The 20450-nt window shown below is 38.2% G+C and overlaps 1 protein-coding gene and 1 long non-coding RNA gene across 2 annotated transcripts in view; both read left to right on the forward strand.

The window, feature by feature from the left end:
• The window catches only part of HS2ST1 (heparan sulfate 2-O-sulfotransferase 1), an 83567-nt gene that overhangs the window by 35600 nt on the left and 27517 nt on the right, over positions 1-20450 (forward strand). The window lies entirely within an intron of this gene.
• Positions 7745-10945, forward strand: LOC115612270. The gene is made up of 3 exons (XR_003992920.1): positions 7745-7963; positions 8113-8116; positions 10934-10945. It is a non-coding gene; the product is annotated as an uncharacterized LOC115612270 (long non-coding RNA).

A 20450-nucleotide genomic window follows, 5' to 3' on the forward strand; every position in this document is an offset into this window, starting at 1 on the left:
TCTATGATTTCATTTTCTAAAACTCTGATTAGTTCATGTTGTATAATTCATTGGATAGAGTAGATTATGGATTGATGGTTTCTTATTCTAGGCAGCAAGTGAAACCTACTGATTGATGATAAACTGTGGTCAGTATTAGGGATGTTCTAAAATGTTCATTAAAGCTCTTAATTCAGTTTGTATTTCTTTGAAGGGTGAATGTACAATGGTATATGTAAGTTTGTTTGGCTTTAATGAATATAATGCTTCATGTTTAGAATCTGAGTTTACCTCCAAGAAAAAAAATCTTAATGTGTATGTGATACAAAGGACAGATACGAGTTGTGAAAACTGCAAGATGCAAAGGTTTTCATCTCCAAAAGCATGAAGAAGCGATGGCGATAGTTTTAAGATCAATTTGAACATTTGAGTATCAAAGTGGAAAACCAAAACAATAATGAGCTCAGCCTAACAAGTGAGATGTTTACAAAGGCCAGCAAACCTATCTGTGCAAAACTAGCTGCCATCCACAAAGCAAGCTGAGGAATATAGCCGGGATCTTATGTACCACTGCATCTATTTTTGAGGCTAGTGCTGCTGACATTCTCCTTCTCAATTTTGGCGTGACTTTCACTTCACAAGGACTTCTTTTAGGGAAGCTCCCTTTTTTTTAACGAGCTAAATAAATGTCGTGTACAGATTTACTATCACACAGAAAGATGCTGTTTTCCTAAATATTCATCTCTAATGGTCGTATACTCCCTAATTATTAATCCCTTCAAAAAATCATTACACAACTACTGCTTTCTTGGGGGGAAAGGGGAACACGTATGTAATGAATCTGCCACACGGTCTCAACTGTGTGTTTTATTTAATCTGATACTCTGTCCATATGGAAATTGTTGGTGAAACTAAAATATGAGGATGTATACTCAAAGAATCAATGGATAAACATCTAATTGCGATGTAATATCCTATCACTGATCTCTTGGGCCTTATTCTCAGGGAAAACTTCAAGATGTCTAGGCAAGGTAAGTCTGATAACTAAAATGATAAATTTGGTAGAATGAGCCATGTACTCGATAGAGACACTGATTTCATCGCTTCTTTTTTTGTGTTCCCCCCCCGCTAACCCTTCACTGGCAGGTACGCAGCAATCTTTCTGTGTCTTTATACAGGTACTAGCAACTTGGTCCCATGCTAAAAAACTTTATAGAAAGCCAGATATCTTTTTTCTCTCAAGGGGCCTAATTAGTATAGTGAAGTTTTTACTAAGCATAATTCTCTAAAACTGTAATTAATTTGGAAGGTGTCACTGCTTGTCACACCTGACACTTCAGGGACTGAACACTTGCTCACTTGTTGGTTTTTTCTCAAGTATATAATTCTGTGTAATTTGAAGGGCACCAGAGAAATGAGTAGGGAAAAGTTAAGCTTTTGATGACAGGGTTTTTTTTGTTTCTGATAGTTGTGTGATGTCTGTTGTCATCCTCAAAGGACACCAGTGACTTAACTGATTTTGATAAGACAGAGCAGTTCATGCAGTAATGTAACTGAATTATCTGCACTGAGTGTCAGCTTCATTGCTGTCTTGGCTCTGCAGTATGCAAGATTCGAACCTAGCATAATATGTCCTTTTAATCCAGCTACTTCAGTGTCAAGTATCCAAATGGGTAATTTTATGCATATTAGACAACTGCATTAGTAGCAAAATTGGGCAGAAGGTGATGCTGCAGTTAATAAATCTTATCTAGCTATTTGACAAAACATTCTGGCGAAGAAGTAGGAAATAAAGTGTGCGTTCTGGTGTGCAGCAGCAGTTTTTCTTCAGAGAACTCAATAAGATTTCAAGACACCCTTCTTGAAATATCAGGTGCTCTTTTGGACAGTCAGGGATACAGAGAACTATGTCAGGTCAAACTGAACCATGGTTCAGGTCTGAGCCCAGGATTTATGCGGTCTAGCTTTCAATTCCAGGGAGTGCGTGCTCATGCACAAATGGCTTCTTTGTGCTGTGCCTCCTTGTTTATAAAATGGAAAGATACATCTTCCAATCTCAAAGGAGTTGTGGGAGATTAAATCCATAAATTCTGGAGGCATGCATGTTTCATGGCAGATGTGTCCACTGTGGTCCTTCCAGAAACTCCTAAGATAAAAGAAAGCACCACCCTGCACTAAAATGCTCTGGACACAATGGTCAAGGTAAGGACCATTGTGTTATACTAGTTAGGTTCTTTTAAGAAATATTTCCTTTATTTTTTCCTCTCTACTTTTAAAAATCTTTTATACCAGAGATCCTTCATTTTAGGAGTGTATCAGCTTGGAATCAAATAGCTACAGATAAATGCAATTAAATTTTCTTGGCATCAGCTGTGTTATTCTTTCTCACTACTTCTATGAAACAGTCCCTGTTCAACATTAGAAACACTCTCCTTGCTAGGAATTTAAGCTTTGAGGCCAATATTCGTTTAGTAAGTAGTTGCACTCATTTCTAAATTTGGTAATTACACTGTGGTGGGTTTTTTCCCTTCTCAGCAGAAGTGAAAGAGAAGAAACAAGAGCAGGTTCCAGGGAGGAAAGAGCAGCTCTGCTCCAACATTCCGACCATTTGTGGTACTGCATAGTGGAGGGAAAAAACAATCATTGTAGATTTTGGAGAGATGTTTTTAGGAACAGAGTTGAGCAATGAAGCACTGTGAGCTATCAGAAACTCAGATGGGAATTAGTCTGCAAGGAGTGAAGCTCTTGCCAGGTACATTCCCTCTGACTACTCTCCCGGCTGTGGAATCTGGGCGGGTAGCCGGAGGAGGGAGCAGGGAAAGAATCACTTCTGTACATTGAGTCAACATGAGGCTTGGCCAAATATGAAAACTTAGTGCCATCCTTGTGGAGCTGCTTTTAAAAGCATATGTGTAGACTCCTTTGACGTGGTAAATGGCTTCTCTGATCGCACTTGTGAAGATTTTTACAAGAGAAAATTTCAAGCTAGGAACTGTATTAATTTTCCTGTTACTTTGAAATGCCTGTTCCATGACTGGCGTTTATTATCTTCTTTTCGTGTTCATTTAAATCTGTGAAAAAGCACATTGTCTATTTCATCTTTATAAGCCTATTCACTAATTTTAATTTCTACTTTTCAGTGTGGTGTAAGCATCAGACTAAAACTAACTGTAGCAGTAGTAGTTTTATTGTTTAGTATATACAAATTGTAAATATGCAGCAGTTCTTATCAAAATATGTACAAATTTTTGATTAAAGTAACAGCAGTCGTGGGGAAGAGCCAAAAAATTCTGTCTCAGACGCTGTTTCACAGAATGGAAATCAGACCATCACCAGTCGTGAAACCTTATGTAGCAGTATATTAAAAGTTGGTCTCGAAATGCGAGTGTTCCCATTGTTTCAACCCACATTAAGCTTCAAATGCTTATTTGTGTATTTATTGTCATAGAAATTTGTGTTAATGTAGTGCCTGACTCCTAATGAATAACTTCCGAAAGAAGTGGACGGACACTTTCTCAGCATATTGTGTTTGCATCTTAATGAACATTTTCTGCTTGGTCATGATCGAAGTAGGAATACATTTACATAATGTTAATCAAGCACTTTTTCTTAGCATTTGGAAAAGGGCAAGACTTAAATTTAATTTTTAGTGTGTGCATGTCTCTAACAAATTTAACAAATAGTTTAAACTACAAGTTGCTGTCACAGTGAAAACTGATATTAACTCTCCCTTCTACAAGCTCTGTATTAAATGTTCTTTTAAGGTGTTTTATAGATCGATATTTTATAACTCATTCCTATTGCTTGCTCTCAAGACATAAATCTTACCTGAACTTTCCCTCATCTTTCTCAACCTTTTTAATTTAGATGATCAACTTTCCATTTTTAGCTATTCATGGAGTGATAATTCTTTTCTGATAGTTTGGTACCACTTCATCTTTGGAACCAGAGAAATAACAAGTGCTTATAAACATCTTTAAAAATATTTATCTCAGAGCCTAGAGGCTTCTTCTTTTCTTGTTTTTCTTTCTCTAATATTAAAGTAGAAATCTGATCAGCTTAAAGAGAAATACAGAGAGAGTTAGAAATAGTTACTTTTAGACAAAGTATTGCCTGTTCTCATTTGTTTGCTTCTTCTGTTCCTGGTAATAGTGTTTTTTATTTAAAAATGATGAAGGATGAGAAAATAATTTGTGATACTTTATTGCAAAGGAAAATGGCAATTCCAGGCAACCTGGTTTGACTTTGTAATGGTCCATTTGGTTTTTTGATTGGTTTGGGGGGTTTTTTGTGATGTGGAGTTTTTGTGTTTCTTGGGGGGGGGCAGTCGTGTTAGTTTTCGTGGGTTTTTTCTTTCTTCACTTCCTATTCCAAGGGTGTCATGTATTTCATTGTTTTGTTAAATTGACAACCAAAAAGTTAGTGTTTAACATGGAATCAGAATCATAGAATCGAATCACAGAATCAGCTAACTTGGAAAAGACCTTTAAGATCATCAAGTCCAACCATTACCCCAGGACTGCCAAGGCCACCACTAACCCATATTGGGGGAAAAGAAGCTTCTGCTGGAGAGAGATTTTGAAGTAAGTGAAATGTGTGTTGGCTCCCATTGTGAGAAGGGCGTCTATTGGCCAGAAGATGATGTGGCAGTGCACAGGGAAGTAGAATGGAAAGGTGAAAAATGTGAGGGATGAGAATATAGGAAAAAGAAATGAACAAGAATAAAACCAAACCAACCAAACAAAAAAACCCCCCAAACCACCAATTAAAAAACCAACCAGAAAACCCCACTTTGCACCTTTGCTTTCTGCAGTACTATTGTTTAAGAGCAAAGCATACTATGCACCTCTGCATATACACATCCCCTCTATCTTTCAGAAACAGCTGAAATGTGCTTTTCTCATTTTTCGGTGGCAAATAGAGCAAGATCACAGAACGTGTGTGCTTTCAGGCATATTGTAAGAATGGGGTTATGAGGGAAATGACCGTACAAAAAGAATCTGTTGGATTCCTGAATGGTGTTTAGCAAGTCAATTGAAGCATAAATTTATGTTGTCAGTGCTTCTGTGACAGCATCTTTCATCTGTTAGCACTAATTGTGGCCATAATGGTTCTTCTGGGCCTGTTTTGAAATTTCACTGGAGTTCCAATACGACTAGAACCAGGTATCAGTGAGCGTAGAAGTCCACCTGTGTCCCAGTGTTTAATTCTCATGAAAATTTAATGCAGAGTGTATGGAGCAATTCTGCCCCTGATCTTGGTTCTCACAGGTAGAAACCACTGTTTTCTATCAGCATCTCACTGAGATAAATCATCCGTTATCATAGAGCTTCGGGCTGCACCTTTTACTCTGCAATAAGCTCACTTAACTTGGACAAATAGCATGCCTGTGTGTACAGCTGTAGGACAACAGCAGGAAAAAGTGGAACTAATACTGGTAATAGCAAAATAATGGTTATTTACTTTCTCTTGCTAATATTCGTCTATATATCTTGTGACTTGTTTAATTAGAGTCCCTGGATTTACTGAGAAAACTTCGTATTTTCTTTCTATCACCTTTATGCAAAGCAAATAGTGATCTGGCTTTTGCCATCCCAAACCTTTTGGTTTTAGTCCGCATGGCTATGACATTTTCGTAGTGCCAGGCAGATTTGGCAGAATATCTTTTCTCTCAGAACTTCCTCTTCACCCTGAGCAGCGCTTCCCAGATAAAGCAGGAATCAGAAGAAGATCAAACTGAGAATCGTTCTTTGGTCCTGGTGTATGAATTATGTTGTATTTCAATGCAGCTGTTGAAAAAGTACATCTGTCCTCAGTTTGCTTCAGCCCTTTGGTGTGTTTTCATTGAAAGTTATGTCTCTTGTTTGTGGCTTACCATGCTGGCTGAAGATTCGTAGTAAGAGGCTAAGATGAGAGGTAGGGCTGAGGAGGAGCTGATAACGTGGCCCATTCCTCATTCCTGGTATGGAATGGTACTTCCAGGCCTTTACTGTATCCATCTGAGCTCTTGCGTACCACAGTTCAGAGCCCAAAGGAGCTGACAAATATTGCGCTGATACCTGGAATTTTAGGAAAGCCAAATAAGATGCCTGCTATCTCCTTTACTACAAATACTTTGATAGAAGCAGACACTCTGGTAGAAAAGCACAAGTTCAATGACCAGCCTTGTAAAGACAATTACTGCTTTTGATTTATAGAGAGTTTGACTCTTGTCTTTGTAAACATTGTTTTACAAAGTGTACATAGTAGCTGAAGCTGTATAGTGAGAATATGGTGGTGTATAATGTGAAGATTTTGTTTTGAGGAGGAACTGCAGTGTTTTGATAATTCAGGTTCCTTATGAAAGGATATGAATTAGCAATTCACTGTTGTGAACCTTTGAAGGGTCTGAGTGATCTTTAAATTCATTCAGTGCTGCGAAGAGCATTGCGAGCTGATGTGCAATAGGTGCTTTGAAAAGAAATACTGACAAGAGACTCTCCTTGTGAGAGAAAGAAGAGTGAGTATTTTCACTTTGAAATCAGAAATCTGGTGTCTTAAACTGATTCTTTCAAATATACATGAGCACTATTTAATTTTTTTACTGGCAACATTTTTTCCCCTCAGAGGAAGTTCTGATTTTAGTGTCATTAGATACTCCACTCGGTCTCTGTACTTCAAGGATGGAGAAATTGATCCCTTAGCATAAGTTTCATTTGCATAAGTGTGCTATATCTGTGCTGCATAATTATAGACCACCAGTATGAGCAGCAGAATATTACATGTCTGGAACTTGAAAAATACTTTTAATTTGACATTTTTTGTATTTTTTGGCTTTCCAGGGTTGGTTTCATTTTATGGAATAGTTGAATAGCGAAACTATGATTAACCAGTTCCAAGCATCTAGTTTGTATCATAGAATCATGGAATGGTTTGGGTTGGGAAGGACCTTAAGATCATCTAGTTCCAACCCCCTGCCATGGGCAGGGACACCTTCCACTAGAGCAGGTTGCTTTAAGCCCCTGCATCCAACCTGGCCTTGAACACTGCCAGGGATGGGGCAGCCACAGCTTCTCTGGGCACCCTGTGCCAGCGCCTCAGCACCCTCACAGGGAAGAGCTTCTGCCTTAGATCTAACCTGAACTTCCCCTGGTTCAGTTTGACCCCATCACCCCTTGTCCTATCACTACAGCCCCTGATGAAGAGTCGCTATTAGCAGCATTGGCACGCTTGCTGTATCAGTGTGTTTTATGCCGTACAAGAATTTTGCATTCTCTATTCTCTCACTTTTAAGCAAAATATAGGCATAAAAATGCACATGGCTAACTTGGATGAAGAGATAAATCTCTCTAATAATACAGCATGGAGCAAAACCAAAAACAACTGAAAAAAACCCAAACAGTTTCATTTGTCACAGTGTAGTGATTATCCAGATCTTGATATATATGAGAGCTGAAGAATAAATATTTCCAAGTGATTTTTGTTTGTCTAGTGTTCACAGCTTCTTCAGAGTGATGTGAAATCTTTCCAGGAAGCATCCATGTATTACGGAAGATATGAAACATTTAAAAATGAAAGTTGAGGAAGCAAATGTTTGATATGGGATAGAATTTGTGAAATGTGAAGTAAACTCTTCTTTTAACTGCAGAAAAGCATAATTTTTGTTGATTCTCTGTAGGTGTGTTTGTCCTGGGGGAGCTATCTTGCAATTGCCATTATCTTTATCTGGGGACTGCTTCTGCAGCAGTAAAGTGTGGGTTTTCTTAGGTGAGAAGAATAATGTTTCTATCCATAAGGGTTTAGCTTCTTTATTGTGATTGCTTTGTTTTTAATTATGAATGGAAACTAGGCAACAGCAACTTGGATGCGGGCTTGTTCACATTTGGGAGTACTTAAGACAGAGGAGCAGGAGTTTCAGTGTGCTCAATAGGAAGCTCAATAAGAGGCAAGAGAGTTTAGGGAGTGCTGTGGAGATTTGCCACTGGAATTCGGAGAGCAGGAAGGTGTGTTTGCAAAGACATTAGTAACTGTGAACAGAACACAAATAGGGCACTTGTAGCTGAAAACTCATGACTGTGGACTTAATTACAAAGTACTTGGCATAACTGTACTGGTAAGCAGTTTTTGATGTTGGTGGCAGTGAATCATTTTGAGTGGTGTTTTTTTGGTTGTTTTTGGGGGGTTTCTATTAGGAGGTACTATAATTGAGTGCTAGATCTTTTTTCTGCCAAATGAAGTAAATGCTCTTGTCTTCTCATTGGCAGAGCTTTGAGAAGAAAGGAGTTGGATGATATATTCCTCCCCTTTAGTTAACGGGTCTGCAACCAAAAAACTTGTTTACTTTGGTCTGCCAGCACAAATACCAAGTGTATTGAAAAATCCTCTGTTTCCTGACTTTGATATATTGCTGAATACTAGTATACTTTCTCTGAACAGATCAGTGGTTCTGTGTTCTTGGTTCTTTTTTCCGTCTCTAATGAATGGGCAAAGAAAAGTCTTGATTATTTTTATAGAAATAGGTACATTCTCTAGAGCAGAAGTTTGTGCTTGGAGGGAATTTAAGGGGAGCTGAAATGATGTCCCCAGTGTTTTCAGCCTGCTTCACAAGCCTTTTGTATGTCATGTTATATTACCTCTGAGTTGGAAGATACTAAAACAAAATCCATTAAGACAAGACCTAATGTTATCTCAACTGCCTTACATATAAAAAGGTAGATGAAGACTATCATTCTTCTGTATAGAATGCCCGTTCCTCCTCAAATTCCTGAGGCCTTATAAACAAGCATTTGTGTTCATTCTTTGATAAAGCAAGCATGGAAAAAAGACTGAGGCAATTGATTGCATAAGCCTGATGGTTGGAAGATGGGATCCTCTGGCCTCAAATTGCCCTCATTCAAGTCTATTAAAAGCTACCTGAAAACTTTAAAAGCTTCTGAAACTGCTGTTTCATTTTGATTTTGTTTTGGGTTATTTTTTTGTGGAAGTAGCACTATTTCTTTACCTCCACTGTAAAGAAATTTGTTCTTTTGTTGTACTATAAGGAGTATATTTTTCTGCTCTCTGAGATGTTTTTCCAGGTTCTTTAGTGGTTTCCTTTAACTGAACTTGATAGAACTATGTTTGTGTTTTAATGGTGGTTTTCAATAAAGCCTAAGACTCCTTCTCTCCAGTTTGGGTTAGCAGGAGAGTTGTTATTCAGCTGCATAATGTAAAATAAAGGGAGAACATTGTTAATTATAAATGACTAGACTTATTAACTGTGTCCAGACATATACTGCAGAACTCTGATGCCCTTCCCAAGGGTAAGCCTGAGATAGCTGTAAGCTGCCAGGTTTACTTTCTGTATAGACTCTGTTCCCAGCTCTCACCAAAATAACCTAGGCTTTTTGAACTTCTGGGCAACTCTATGTGTCTGTATGTACACATAGAAAATTCTGGGTACAAAGTTTGCTTGTTAGTGGAGTGTGGAATAATACAGCACATTCTGATTGATAGCCAATATATACATCACTTTTTCTTCCCAGTTCCTTTTCTTCCTCCCCATGTGGAATATACTTTGATTTCCTGAATTCACCACATTGTTTGGGGAATTGAGAATATTGTCTTGGGTGTGCTTGAAGCCCCAACTGTTGTTTAGCTTGGAGTAATTAATAGTAAGGCCTTCTGTTACTTAACTCCTTTTGAAGGTCATCAGTGATCTTGAAAGTTGGTTTGTCTTTAAGACCACTGAGAAAGAAGGAAGTCTTCATGTTCCTTTGCTTGTATTGCATTTGTGCAGAAAGAGAAATAAAATGAAAAAAGCTGAATGCATGGAAAAATTAGATAAAAATCTTTCATAGGTGATTCTAGGAAGAAAATAGCAAATTCAGTCTATGTACAGACTAAAAATTTAGGCTGCTGTTGACTTAAATGCTAAAGGAAACATTCGTGTAGTACTTAATGTGTTCTGAGGTCTTGATGAAATAATAGTTGGGAGATTTGTTTTCAGGTAGCATTATATATCAGCTTATGAGTTGTGAAATACAACTCTGATCGCTGATTTAGATTGAACAATAAACTGAATACAATCTATTTAACAAGCTATGCTAAGTATTTCAAGGAGTGCCTTACCCTTTGCATCTGTATCTTATCTCCCTTATCCCCACATTCCTCTTGAACAGCATGTTCAGCAACTGTTATTCTGACATGGGGTTTTTACTATAACCTCTCTATAATGATCTCTGTATTGTGCTTTAATGGCATTAATATTTACTTTTTTCTGAAGTCCTGCCAGTGAAGCAAAAGGTTCTGATTAAGCGTAATCCAAGACAAGGCTGTGTTTCAAACTAGTTGTATTGATTGCAACAGCTGATAGGACCTAGCTCTTAAACTAAGCGAGCAGTTTATTTTCATACTAAGTTGATGCTATGCACCTTGATCTTTGCTATCCAAGAAACTTTTATATCTGAATGAAATAAACAATGCATTTGCTATTCTAGCCAAGACAGTTCCTTACGGTTTATAATGGGTAAGTTTAATACATTTCTGGGTCATGATCAGCTCTTCTGACAAATCTGTGGAGCTTCACTGGCTTCTACTGATGTTCAGCCAAAAGTCGGAATTCAAACTTAAGAAGTCTTAATTTTTAACTGTAACTGAAATGCATTTTCTTGTGTGTTCTTTGGTGGATAGTTGATTGGGGTTTATCCTGTATTGTGTGCTTAAGGGTGAAAACGTAGTCTTACTTACGCCTATCTTATAGGCAAGGGACTTGAAAAAATATGGATTAAAAATAGGTTGCTGTGTCATAGGCATTTTGATGTTGGCTAATGGAAAATGTTGAGCATATTTCCCTCCCTTCTTTTTTTATATAAGTTTCTGATAGGAAATCTGTAGCTAAATATCATTTTATGATTTCCATCTGTTCATGTATAATAGTGTTCTATAATGCAGTCCAGATTGCTGCCCGACAGAAATGTCCTATAGCAGGAGATAGGCTTTCAAATGATTGTTGTACATACTAATTATTTTTTTAATGAGTGCTTCATTTGATTCTGAAGCAAAGTAACTAATTTTAAAGCCAGCTTCCTCCATGCAAAAATTCCCACTAATTAGCTAAGATAGTGCCTCAGTTTTCCAGTGCCAACATATTTTAAAAGAAGGGTTTGAATAGTTGTACTGCTGTGATAAAATAAGAAAATAAAATGCACCCTTAGATTCAAAGGGAAAGAAAAAGGCAGCAGGAAGAGAAAACTCTTGCTGAAAAGGTTCTTGGTAGCTAACTTCAGTGATCTCTGCAGTGTGTTTCCCAGATAGTGAGGAGTAGATTGAAGAGCATTAATGGTAACAGATACCACTTTAATTCTGACAACTCAGGTCATTTCCTCAGGTATTAAGAGTAATTGATAAGACTGTTAAAACACTAGCTCTTGAAAGATGGATGTCAGCATGTGTTTTCAAATGAAAGTTTCCATACTTCACAGCTGGGAAGAAAGGCTTGGTAATGGGAACCAGGTGTATCCACATGGTGGGAAAACAAGGCAGCAAATAAAACAGCTTACCTGTGTTATTCATGCTCTTCATCACGTGTCAGTCTTGATTTTTGTATGACTGACTGTAAGTTATTGCAGGGGCTTGGACTAGATGTCACTTAAGGCCTCTTCCAACCCAAAGTGTTCTATGATCCTGTGATAAACAGTAAATTACTGGTTTTCTTTATAAGCTTTGCAGTCAAGTTGCCTTTAAATATCTTTACTGTCTAGGAGTTTCCATCTTTCACTTTTAATTATAATCGGAATAATAAAATTAACATGAAAATCATTTAAATATTTACCACTTTAGGACTAACTTAGGGACAACTATACCGTGTGGTGGATGGGCCAGGCTGCGGTCTGTGGCTTCCAAATTGGGCTGCAAGTGCCAGTGAGTGGGAGAGCTGTGCTCCCCTCCTGGAGATTAGCTTTGGAATAGCTGAGATAATTCTTATCAAGGGTTCTGGCTACCCAAAATGGAAATGTGTTTTGTATCCATGTTGGATTTCCTTTCACCGGGACGGTTTGTTGTGGACATCTTAATGGCATGAACGTGAATTTTTGTGTGGGGTTTGCAGCTCAGTTGTAATCAATTCAAAAGTGTTCTCTATAGATAAGCTAATTCCCTGCGGTTTGTTTCCTGTGGCTGCAGGCTTTGCACAGGGTGACCCTTTGCAGAGGAGGAGGGAATAATCCATCTGAAGTTCAGAAGTTGGAACTATTCATGGCTATGTGGTCATGAGGGTGTATGGATCTATCATTTTGTAAAATGAAAGCCATTGGATTCAGCTGCTTTTTTTTGATGAATATACTGAATGAGTTAGTATCTGAGCTGAAAGCAGGGATTATTCTCAACTGCTTATATCCACAACAGATGTGCAGAGACAGCGAGTCTGCCTCCCACAGCTCTGCTGGGCTAGACAGCACCATTAAACTTCTGTCAGTCACCCCATTGCCAGGCACATCACAGCGCCCTGCGACAGCTTTCCTCTGATGTCAGGAGAGATGTCTGTTGCGTTCTGATGCAAAGTCATGTTTGCCTCCTTGGACAGAAGCAGCATGAAACTCCTTTGCTTCAAAGATGTTGAGAGCCATGATTTAAAAGCAGAACCAAAATCCCACAACGCTTAAAACAACTTTTTTCCCCTCTCTGAGCAGTTGGAAGACACGAAAGTAGAACAGAGCTGTGGCAGCTCAGCTTTTTTTGGTCTGGAAACATGTTGTATTTTGAAATAAATCTTACTATGTACATTTGTATATATAGTTTCTAGAAGTTAATAGATTGCTGAAATTTTAGCTCAGCTGAAGAGCAGGTTAAAAACAGTTTATGGGGCATACAAAAACTACAGAAGTTCCAGTTATTTTTCATCTCAGTTACAATTAAATTGGCTTATGTGGCACACGTAAAGTCAAGTGAAATTTCTGCTACCTGTTGCATTTGCAAGCTTGTAACATTGACTAGAGAGGGAGGCCTTTTCAATAGTCTCTGGAAGAAATGGCTACTGTTTTAACGGTATCCCAATTATCGTTAGGATAATTTGTCCACGCTTGGGAATGTAGAAAGGTGGCCACTTGGACAGAATAACCTCTTTTAAATTTAACATAATCTTGCTGAAAGAAATAGATATACATATGTACTGAAGTATGGCTCTGTATCCTGCTTGAGAGTTCTCTTCTCAGTTGGCCATGGGCTAGTAGCATACAGAGATGTGAAGTCTGGATCTATAACAATTTCAATGCAGGATTTTCTTTTGATGAAAAGTGACCCATTTTCTCATTGGTATGGCGACGTTTGAAACATAGTGAGAATTTTTACCCTGAGTCAATTCTAATCCTGCAAATTGATGTCAGCCCATGATATCCTCTTCTTCCTGAGAAGAAGATAGCATGGTATGAACTAGGTGTCGAAAGAGGTGTGAAAATATTTTGTGGAGGCTCTTCAGAAACGACGAGAAGTTACTTTTATCTGGGAGCGTAAAAGTAATGAGACTTCAGAAGTGATTTTAGTATGAGCAAGGGAGGTACGTGTTTACAACTTACACCCAGCCAAAGCGTTTCCTCCTTTTGAAGGATAAATTATGTATTGAATCAAAAGGCCAAGTGACATTGCGCTTGAGAATGTGCAGAAGCAATGTGGCTTTTATGTACGCCTTTAAAAAGGGGTTGTTGGTGCCAGGATTTGGGAGAAGTGCATTTACACTGGCCTTCCAAGGAGGCAGTGGAAATGTGATCCTTGCTCTGTCTTAACAGGTCCTAAATGATTTATGGGAAACTGCGAGCAGAGGTGTATGATTATTATTAGCAGGGTGCCAAGAGTGTATGAGGAGAGGCTATAGCTATCTGAAAGATTTAGAGGGAGAAGATGTGACAAAAACCTGAAATATTTAAGAAGACATGAGATAATGCAGTTGAAGAAGACTGGCATGCAGATGCTATTTTGTAATGGGCGTACTGTACTGCTAAATTATTTGTTACCAAACATGGTAAGTTTGTGTATTATTAATTTCTAAGTACCAATTTATTGAACTCTTTGTGTGGGAGCTTCCATTCTTTTTCCCCCACACAGCTGCTTGGTTGCTTTGTATAGCCCTTTTAGAAGGGACGTTGTTGTTGTTGCTTCCTTTAAGAAAAGTCCAGTGAAGAGAAAAGGGCACAAAGAGATGAGAATAACCTTAAAACTTGACATGAATTGTTGGTGGGGTGAGTTTAGAGTGGTGACGGTGGATATTAAGGGTGGGAGTATGCACATTCTCATTATTACTTACTTATCGTGGAGCTTCCCTTGAACCACATGGTACTATAAAGGGCTATTGCCTCTTGGCTTTTCCTCCCTCTTTTCTGCCCAAACTTATGTCTGAATTATTCTTGCCATGATATGATGTCTTTGGAGCTCTATTAGTAAATGGGTAGTTCCCTCTCTAATCACTGCAGCTAAGTTTGCTGAGGATCGTGAGTCAAAATTCATTTCTATTTTATATATTTTATATTGTTATATTTATATTCTATTCTATTTCCTTATGTAACGTGTTTCTAGAGAGTCTGTGTCATAGCAGAGAAGTTGTCTTCATGTTTTCCTCTGCTCACTCAGTCTGAAGAATAACTTCAGTGTGTGACATGTTTCTGGAAGGTATTATGTCATCTCCCTGGAAACAGAATTCACCAGTGGTATATTCTGCTTTGAAGTATCCCAGATAAATAAGCCATGTCTTACAAAAAACCGTATCAATTAGTATATCCTCCAACAGAATATAATAGTGTTGTTGTGTGTGTCCCCTCCTCAAAGTAATGGCTCGGATTAAAGTATCTTTCTGACTTAATGCTCCAAAGAAGCAACTTCCACTTCATATAGCAAAAAGGAAGACTTGTGGTTTTCCATACGTGCTTTATTTGAATTGCCAACAGATATTAAAATATACATATATCCTTACATGGTTAAAAGTTGTTAACATACAAATGAACTTTTCAACCTTACTATTCATAGACACAGAAATAGTAATTGAGACTAATGGAATTCGAGGATGGTGACTTAATGCAACAGCAAGGCAAATTTGAAATACATGTATGGAAACCATCTGTGGTCGCTGGAGACTTAAATAAAAGCAACTCAGGAAATTTGGGGTTCATATATGGAGATATGAAGAACAGAGAGTAAAAGCTTGTTTTAGATGTCCTCAGTAGCTTTAATACTGGCATAGAAAGGAAACCTTACAGCTGTACAGCTGCTTATGGGCTGTACAGCTGAGACCAATACCTGCATCTCTGGCAAGAGTGCTACTTCCCAATGTCGCACACCTTCTATGTTTGGGAAGTTTCAATAAGTCTTTGCTTCAAACCATGGTTTTAACATTGCTACTCATACAAGTGCTGACCATGTAATATATTCCTTAAAATCAAGTTGAAATCTCTTAAGTGGCTTGGTTTTGAGAGTGCTGAACACTTTCTCGCTGAATGACGCTAAAAGGATTATTCCTTTACAGAGCTCTACAGGTTTCAGCCATATTAGAAATGGGTTAATGCTAGATTTTAGGTTATTGACTGTTGTTGGAAACAGATTATTTTGCTTGTATAAAATAAAATCAGACAATTTAAAGTCTTAATGTCTGGAAAAGATAATCTGATCAAATATGAGGTGTTTCTGGTGGTTGGTTTGGGTGGTTGTTTTTTTCTTTCCAAGACCAGTCAGCTTTTTATATCCTGTGCAATTCTAGATCACCCACCAACAAAATGATATGTAAAGCTAAATTAACTTTCTAGTTCCAGGGGCCTTCATAAAATGAATATTTTAATGAATTTGAAATACTAAAAAGAGAACCTTGATTCCATTTTTCTCTGGTCTTACTGGGGAGTATCCGTAGGAATTCTTTTTGAGTTTTATTTCACTGGCATTGCATTATCCAGAATAACTTTCTGAAGTTCAGTGATGGTGTACCTTCTGAGAGTTAAGAACTGTGGTGGATTTTAGTCAGGAAGCATTGTTAGAGATTGATGAATACAAACTTATTGTATCCCTTACGGCTGTGGGACCAAAGGCCTGACCAAGTGGTTAGAATGGGGTTTACCTTTTTACGGCAGCTACCTGAGATGCAGTGAGGGAATTGCTTGTTTTGTTTGTTCTGGTCAAATTTTCATCAAGTAATCCTCCTTGTTCCACAAAGGGCTGACTTGGGGAAAGAACAAAACATTTCTGATGCATGTAGGAAAAGAATTCTTTTTAATTAAAAAGCTTAATCCAATTTAAATCATGATTAACACCCACAGGCTTTCAGCGAGCAGCTGAAAGGGGGAAGTTTTTTGTACAAAGCCACTTTCCTGCACACCTCACCAATCCTGGGCTGTTTCTATTTTTACCAAGGACAAGGAGCTCCATCTCACACTGACATGAAACTAGATAAAGCTTTTGCTTGTGTAATTTTGCTTTTGTTAATCAACGTCTGCTGCAAAGAGATTTGATAGTAGTGCTGTTTGTATGCAACTGTATTTGAACTGAGTATGACTGCCACTGGTTCTTAGCATGAAGATGGACGTTGAAGGTTTGCATTAGTTGGCTAGTTTTGTCACAAGTATTTCCTAATGCATGATTTCAAACTAATCCTGGGGATTTCATCTGAGCTTCTCTCATGAAAACCCAACTACATTTACAGAGTAGGGCTGGGGAGGGTATGTGTTGCGAGGACTGGAAAGCTTTTCTTTGTAATGTTGCCTCTACTGGCTCCATGAGTCCACTGGGCCACTGCTCATTTCAATCCTCTGGAAGTCTGAGGGGAAAGGCGACCTTTACAGCAGGTGATCATTTTATTCAGAGCCAGCTTGATACTGAGTGTATTTGTTTTCCTAGTTCAGCATGAGTATATGTTGGACCCCTGGGTGTGAAGAGGTGTAGGATATAGCAAGAAGAGTTTTCCAGAGGTAGTTAAAAACTAATTAATTTAGTGTTTGTGGTATTTCTAGCATTTAATGATAAAAAAAGAGTTTGTACTTTCATTTATTTAAAATGGTTTTGAGGTTCCTGAAATGTGATTTTTGAGCCATCTGTGTGTTGTTAGAGCTTGTCTTTATTCATGCTTATCTTCTTCATCTCCATCTCGGATGAGGTCTTTCAGCTGCAAAAATAAGATTGGAATAAAACAATAAGGCAGTATTTTGTAATATATGTTGAGATTTAGTGAGCTACCAGATTTCTTGATGAACAATTTGCAGGTTTTTGGGGAAAAGAAGACATACTTTTGATTTGTACATGAAGCAACCAAAGTACAGAACGAAATTGAAGTTCGTCAAATGAAGCTAAGAGCAAGATAAATGGTTTTCACAAAGAAAACAGAAAAATATAATCAAGAGCTTATCTAGCCAGTATTTAAAAAATGTAATTAAAATGGATTCTGTTATGCCAACAGTGGGGCTCATTCAGCATGCAGACATCTCTGTTTCTTTCAAATGACTTTACACAAACTCCTGTAACTACATTAAGGTTAAAAATCATGTTTATCACTGTAAATGCTTAGTCTGTACACAGCCAATGTTAATTAAGCAAATATCATGCTGTTGGTACTACATAAAGTTATCATAAGGTTATTCTTGGTTCTCTAACCCTAATAAAATATTCAGATCTTCTACATTAACCACATCAGCTGCCGTTCTGACCAGAAGGCAATGCTGTTTGCTTGCTGCTTTTTTTTTGGCTGTTGGACCAGTTGGAAATAGTTTGTTTCAAGATCAGGTTAGTTTAACCAAGAAGTGCGAAGACAAGCAGGATAGAAGTGTAATATGTTGGAAATAAGAGTAGAACTTAACTTGCAGTACAGCATTGTCTGTACCTGGAGGTCTTTCAATGGTGTTAACAGATAGTTTGGGATCCTTTTTGCTTTTATACTAGCCAGTACCCTTTTAGGAGAAGTAAATAATTGTATGTCTGGAGAAAGCTTGTATAAAATAACAGAGCAGTCTCCAGGCTGCCTTACTAAATGGAGTCAGATGATCTGTATTGATCTTGCTTTCCTTCATTATTTGAATTGGATTTTGCTTGAAGAAGTGACATGCACATTTGTATAGTGGAATGCTTGTGACAACTGTATCCCTGTAGAAAACAGTTCCATTAACTTTTCCTGCTAACACTGAATACCTAGATTACGATATTAAGGCACTATAAATAAGAGCAAGCCCTGCTGTTACATACTCAGCTGTGGTTTATTGTTTGGAGAATAAGTCTCTGATTTGCAAGTATTTTTCACTGCTGTTACTGTAGTCACAGTGCTTCATGACAGTTTACTGACAGTTTTGGGGGGTCTGAAAAGCCATAAACCTTTTCCTTGTATGATCCTTCTCTTGACAGCTATCTGTTATTCATGTTTCCTTGTGCTAAAGAAACCTGAAATTGCAAGTGACTGGGAGGAGAAAACCATCGAATGGTGTCTGTTGTGTTTGCTCTCGTGCTAATGAATTAACTTGAATTCAACACTTGTGTCAAGATGACAATTCAGTCTCAGGTTGGAGAGTTTATGGAGCTGTTTGTATTATGCTTATTTTTAAATCTTACTACTACACTACATTGCCTAAAATGTTTCTTACATATAAGTTTCTATGTAACTTTGTAATTACTATCATTTGCAATATTCAGGACTCATAGTAGCAATGCTATAGCTACAGCTGAAGATGTGTTTTTAGTGTGCACCTTTTGTTTTCAACTCTCAACAAATTTTTCAAGATTTCATAGTTGGTGGAATGAGACCTCCTTTTTTTTCCTGTTTTATTAGTTGTTATTGCACAAAAATGTCTGCTATAAGCCATATTTTTTCTGGGAGTAACTGTGCTTGTTGGGGTACCTAAGCTTTAATCTATAAATGCAGTGCTGGTGTCCTCAACATAAGAAGGACATGGAGCTGTTGGAGCAAGCCCAGAGGAGGCCACGAGGATGATCAGGGGCTGCAGCACCTCCCATATGAGACAGGCTGAGAAAGTTGGGGCTGTTCAGCCTGGAGAAGAGAAGCTGCGTGGAGACCTCAGAGCAGCTTCCAGTGTCTGAAGGGGGCTACAAGGATGCTGGAGAGGGACTCCGCATCAGGGACTGTAGCGATAGGACAAGGGATGATGATGGTTTAAACTGAACCAGGGGAAGTTCAGGTTAGATCTAAGGCAGAAGCTCTTCCCTGTGAGGGTGCTGAGGCGCTGGCACAGGGTGCCCAGAGAAGCTGTGGCTGCCCCATCCCTGGCAGTGTTCAAGGCCAGGCTGGATGGAGTGTCCTGGGCGACATGGTCTAGTGTGAGGTGTCCCTGCCCATGGTAGGGGGTTGGAACTAGATGAACTTCAGTTCCTTTCCAACCTTCCAACTATTCTATGATTGTATGGTTTATCTGATCTGTGACTTTTCATGGGGTTTTGTTTAGCTTTGTTCTTCCTGGGACAACTTGAGATGTAGGCCCTTACCTGTCCCATGTATTCTATAACTAAAATATAGATTGACTTCATAGTACAAGCGTGGTGTGTCTGGTCTTGTATCAAAAAAGGGCCACAACATACATAGTCTTTCATTAAAATATTCTGCCCAGCAGAATGCTGGAAGAAAAAACATGCAAGGCTCAGTGTTAACTGTAACAAAAAAACATTGGTCAGAGCTTAATCTTTAAATACTCTCTTCCTTACAAAATGCATTGATCAACTAAAGAAATTTGCAGGAAAATGAGAAATGGAAGCTCTGCTGTTAAAAGCAGCTTGGATGTATATGTGGGATAGTGATTTCACTGTTGGGTGAACTTCAGTTTAATATCACACGCTTAACAATACTACACACTAATCAATATGCTTCTACTCGTTACGTGTTCAAAATGAAGCCTTGGCAAAAATGCTGTCTTGAAATTAAACAACAGGTATCATATGCTAATGAAACTATAGCAGGTTTTTTAGCATCACTACTTCTAATGTTCGACAGCTGCTGCATTAGATTATTGTTAAGGATCTCAGTACCCAGCAGGAGGTGCCTCCTTGCTGGTCTTTGAATTGTTTGGGGGGGTTATTTTTGCTTTTAACTAGTTCCAGTGTGCATTTGTTGGAGGTTGAAGCTTGGCATTTGAATATGATTCTGTTTAGACTGTTCTTTTTCCTTCTCTTCTGACTATTAACCAGTCAAACACTGGTAAAGAAAATGTTTTGGCAATGTTGGCGACTTTTAATTGTTCAGTGAACTGCTGGGTTTTATTACAGAAGATCTTTTATACCTGTATCTTCTCATGCCTTATTAGGGAAAATACCCAAGCCGGAATGAAATTTCTACAGTTAGTTAGATGGAAGAGAATAGGGGTTTTGAACTGACTGAAAAAACCTTTCTGGCATGATTTAAATCTTGTGCTCTGTTTCCATCCTTGTATGTGCTTTGCACATGGTTTTCACTTGCTGTAGATCACAGCATATATATGCTCAGGCTGTCCTGGAATTTGAGGGCTTTTTAAAGACAAACCTTAAAGGTTTTAGTAGATCTTTCATAAGTTGATTGA

The sequence above is a fragment of the Strigops habroptila genome, chromosome 8, assembly GCF_004027225.2.
Source record: "Strigops habroptila isolate Jane chromosome 8, bStrHab1.2.pri, whole genome shotgun sequence".
NCBI classification, from domain to species: domain Eukaryota; kingdom Metazoa; phylum Chordata; class Aves; order Psittaciformes; family Psittacidae; genus Strigops; species Strigops habroptila.